We start from the raw sequence: 5,189 nt of genomic DNA, 5'->3' as shown, positions 1-5,189 counted from the left end.
GCTAATGAAGGCAGGAGCCGCCCCTGAAATGGAAAATGTAAACCCCCTCCCTCCAAAATTGTTATCATTTTGAAATTAAGGGGGCTCTCAGGCACAGGTATGGGAGCAGGAATAACAGTTCTTTATTAGGGAAAAAAATTAAACAAATAAACAATGCAGTACACTAGAACAACACTGACAGAGTCAGAACCCAACCTGACACCCTGTGGGTCAGGGTGTTGGTGGCAGTCCAATTGGAAATGTGGCTGCAGTCCTCCTGGAGTGTCAGGGGTGGTTCTGTTGGAGCAAGGGGCGGCCTGTAGAGAAGGATGTATTCTTCCTCTGAAGATCCAGTGGAAGAAGAGGCAGCTGCTGCTCCTCTGGGGAATCCCGTGGAGAAAGCCGTGCTGGTGTCTCAAAACCTCTGGATTATATCTGGGTAGCAGTGCTTGGCTCCTCCCTCTGGGCGGAGCATCTCACAATGGGATGTTATAGTTCTTATCAGCCATGCAGTGACATTCAATAGTCTGTTATCAGCAGATGTCCCCTCCCAAGGCAGGAGTGATTGTGAGCACCCACAGAGAGAGATAAGGCAAACTGCCCACTTGGCAAAAGATAATCTGCCATACAGATGGTAATGGAATACATCTTGCATTGCAACATGGAACATGCAGTCTTTCACTTCAGATAGGTCAGTAGGTTTTAAAATGGGAGCGGTCTCCTTCTGATGAAGGCAAAGATGTCTTCCTCAATTTGACCTCTTTAGTTATGACTTGTTGGCTGGCTTTCCAACCCCATGGCTATAGTTCAAGGTTCAGGGCCCAGCTGCAGGCCATAGTGCTCTTCCACAATTCAATCCACATCCCACCCTGCTTATTTAAACACAGTAAAGACACACAGATGATTTCTGACAGGCAGATATATTGCCCTGGACATAGCTACTTTATCTGCTAATAATTAACTATCCCTTATTATTTCTACTTCTCTTGCAATAATCTCCCCCCACCCACCCCCCCGTACTAAATTAACCTAACTGTAGGTTTTGCCTCTTGGAGTTTCTTTAAGCCCTTAATTCATCATCCCCAGCCCCCTGTTGCTCTGGTAAGTTTCCATGGCAACCATCACCAGCCCCTTGTTGCTATGGTCAGATCCCAGGCTGGGATAAAAACCATTTATTTGGAACAGCAACAAGATAAGGAACAAACAGGAACAGAAACAATATTGATTATAGAAGGGATAAGTAAAACTATTTACAGAGAAAACTACAACATCAACAACTGGCTCTTTCTAGCAATGTATTTCCTCCTGACTGGAAAGGACACCCTTCACCCTGGGGAGAGAAAGAGCCCCTTTCCTGCCTCTGGCAATGACCTGAGGTGGGAGTGAATGTAATGACATGGGCATGGCCAGACCCTCATGTTCTCCAATCCCACATCATGTCTTTGCCAGGTGAACAAAAGGTACAGGTGACTTCCCAGCATGGATCACCAGGGCTCCGACCAACATGGGGTCTCCCATGGGGGATAAAGCTGGAGCAGTGCATGAAGCTCTTCCAGCAGTTGGGGCATATGCAGGGCTTCTTTTACTGGTGCCTCCGTTGGTGTCTGGTCAAGTGAGAGCTGCTGGTGAAGCTCTTCCCACACTGGGGACACTTGCAGGGCCTCTCCCCAGTGTGGATGCACAGGTGGATGACGAGGATGGAATTGTGCTTGAAGCCCTTCCCGCAGTCGGGGCAGAGGGAGGGCCTCTCATCCGTGTGACTCTGCTGGTGGCGGAGGAGATGGGAGCTGGTCTGAAACTTCTTCTGACAGCAGGGACACTCGTAGGGCCTCTTCCCTGTGTGGACCATTTGGTGGATGATCAGTTGGGGCCTCCTACTAAAGGTCATCCCACATTCCCCACACTTGTATGGCCTTTCCCCAGTGTGGATCCTCTGGTGGCAGATCAAGAGAGACTTCTGCCTGAAGTGCTTCCCACATTCCCCACACTCATAGGGCCGTTCCCTGGTGTGGGTCTTCTGGTGGGAGATCAGGTTGGAGCTCTGGCTAAAGCTCATCCCACATTCCCCACACTCGTAGGGCCTCTCCCCAGTGTGGATGCGCTGGTGCCTGATGAGGTGGGAGTTGCGCTTGAAGCCCATCCCACAGTCAGGGCAGAGGAAGGGCCTCTCATCCGTGTGAATCTGTTGGTGCTGGAGGAGATTGGAGCTGGTCTGAAACCTCTTCTGGCACTCAAGACACTCGTAGGGCCTCTCCCCAGTGTGGATGCGTTGGTGGATGACGAGGGCGGAGCTGCAGCTGAAGCCCTTCCCACACTCCCCACACTCGTAGGCCCATTCCCCAGTGTGGATCATCTGGTGGCGGATCAGGGTGCTGCTCTGCCTGAAGCTCTTCCCACAATCCAAGCACCTGTGGGGCTTCTTCCCATCATGAAGCTGCTCATTGACCACCAGCTCAGAGCTCTGGCTGAAGCTCTGTCCACCTTCCTGGCTCAGGTTGGGTCTTTCCTCCTCAGAGCACCCTGGGCTGGGTTTGGAGCCACTCCTCCGGTGAGATTTTTTATGCTTTTCCTCCCTGTATGATTCCTATGCACTAGAGTTGCTCAAAACGGCCTCTTCCATGAGGTTCTGCCAAGGAGATTTGTCCTCCCTGGTCTCCATCCTCAGCTCCTTTTCTGGGGAGGAAGGACAAGGAGAGGATGGGATTTGCCTCCGTGCCAGAGGGAAGGGGAAGGAGATCCCCCCAGTGCATCCCCAGCAGGACGGGGTTGGCAGCAGGGTTGTCCTGCAGCCGGGGGCCGTGCTGGGCTGGGAGATGGAGCAGGAGAGAGGGGGAAAGGGGCACTGACTTCCTCCTCACCTGCCTGGGTGTCCCAGGTCTCCTTCCTCTTCCTTGCAGCCTCGTCCTCCATCCAATCAAGATTTGGGAATGGGAAATCCTGTTTTGGGAAGAAAACAAAGGGTGCACACATTGTCTATTGTTCTGGTTTGAAGGCAAACCTGGGGGAGAGTCTAAGACAGAATTACAATTTAATAAGAAAATGAAGATCAAGGCAATGCTACAGAAACACTGCCTTAAACTGACAGAGTCAGGATATAACCTGACACCCTGTTGGTCAGGGTGGTGGCAGCAGTCCCATTAAATGGTGGCTGCAGTCCTGTTGGAGTGATGAACGTGATTCTGTCAAAGCAGTGATCCTGTAGAAGGGTCTGGTCTTCCTCTGGAGGTCCAGTGGTGGTTCTGGAGCTCTTGTCCTCTGGGAATCCAGCAGGCAAGCTGCTCCTGGTGTTGCAAGGCTCAGCTTATATCCAGGTAGGAATGCTTGGATCCTCCCCCTGGGCAGAGCATCCCACAATGGGATGATGGAATTTGATCAGTCCTGCAGTGACACTCAGTGGCCCATTCCCAGAAGATATCTCCCCTGGAGGGCGTTATCAGGGCTGAGTCATGGAAGAGATAAAGAACACTGCCCCCACCTGTTGATAGCAGTTGATGAAGATGGGGATTGAAAACATGCATTTGGTTCCATCTTCCATTGCAACCTGAAACAGTGGGGTAATCCCTGCTCAGGGGTGAACACCACCCCCCTTACCCAAACTGGCTCAGGTGTAAAACCCCCACCCCGGGAAGGCCACACACACACACAGGGGACAATGTCACACTGGCCCTGCCCCAGGAGAGGTCTCTGTCCCTGTCACTGCCTTGCTCTCCCCTCTTTTCTCTTTCTTTCCATTTCTCTCTCTACCTCACATTCACTATTCAATAAAATCCACTTTGGATTTGGTCTCATAAGCATCTTAATTGGGGCAGAGGAATCTGTCTAACAATTTTATTTGCCAGTTTGTGACATTATTTTGGCAGAGTGAGTTCAGGGCACTGTTCTCTGACCACAAGTGCCTTTGACAACAGCATGGTTCCCTCCTCTGAGGAGGTTGTGGTTTTTCTGGAGGAACTCTTGGAAACTTGGACACAGTCCCTCCTTCCTCCTGGGGACTTATGGGAGAACTGATGTGAAAAATGGCCACTGTGGGTGGCCAGTGAAAAAAAAATATTTTGTTGTCCTTCCTTGAAAAGTTTGTTAAAATCACTGGAGGAGAGGGAGAAAATTATATCAGATTGACTGATAAAGTTCATTCAGTCCAAGGTGAGGAACACAAGGCTGCTAAAAGTCCTACAAGAAGCCCAGCTCAAGTAGCTAAATTCCCAAATAACTCCAGCCAGGGGTCTCCGGGAGGATTTTTTGAGAGTGTTCGAGCCGGCAGATCCCGGACTCGAGCCCCGGATATCTCCGGGCTCCCTCAGAGGAGCTTTTTCGGGGGCAGAGGAGCCGCGATCGCCCCTCGGGAGGGTCCCGGGGCTCCACGTGGGGATGGCCCGGTACCGACGGGGCGGGACATTGGTTTTGGGGATCCCCGTGAGAGCCGGGGCTGTGGAACGGGGGGACCCCGGGGGGGAGAGGGAAGGGGCGATAGCGGAGCTGGGGACCCCGGCAGCCCGGAGATGAGGCGGGGGGCGGGACCCCTGACCCCTGACAGGGCCGTGTCCTGGGGTGACTTCATGATGCTCGTACCCCCATCGGTCCGTTTAGCCCAGAAATGAGTTCTGCACCTTTAAGGCCGGTTCTGAGAGCGAAGGGGAGGAGGAATAAATGGCAGATTGTTTTCAGACACTGCACTCACTCCTCCACATTCCGGTTCCTGGACGGACAGCAGGGACAGACAGACAGCAGGACAGAACTCTCCTTTGCTTTTAGTTAGTTTTCAGCTCTCTGAGGCAGAGAAGTTCCCTGGACTGTGATTTTTCTTTTTCTTTTTCTTTGGAGCTGTTTAAACCTGCTCTGCACTGAACACCCAGAGCCCCACCAGCAGCTCCCACCTGTGGCCCACCAGGCTGGGCAGCGGCATTTCCAATGCTGGAGGGACTGATAAGAGACTGATAATAGAATGATAAGAGACTGAGTGAGCCGAGCTACAGCACACAGGAGGACTTTGTGAGTTTGTCATTTCTTTTGGAGAATCAAGAGTTTTTGGTTTAGTTTTGTTTTTTTTGTGCTGGTGAAAGCTTTGCCTGTTCATTAAACAGGTGTTTTCCACTTTTCTCCAAGGAAATATTTTCCCAAACTGGCTTGGTGGGGGGGAGGGTGTCTGCTGCTTGAATCTCCTGTCTAGGGAAAACTCCTTTTGGAGGTTTTCTCCCAAATTTCCTCTAAAC

This window comes from Camarhynchus parvulus, unplaced genomic scaffold (assembly GCF_901933205.1).
Source record: "Camarhynchus parvulus unplaced genomic scaffold, STF_HiC, whole genome shotgun sequence".
NCBI classification, from domain to species: domain Eukaryota; kingdom Metazoa; phylum Chordata; class Aves; order Passeriformes; family Thraupidae; genus Camarhynchus; species Camarhynchus parvulus.
The sequence above is the reverse complement of the archived record's forward strand: the minus strand, read 5'-3'. Positions refer to the sequence as shown.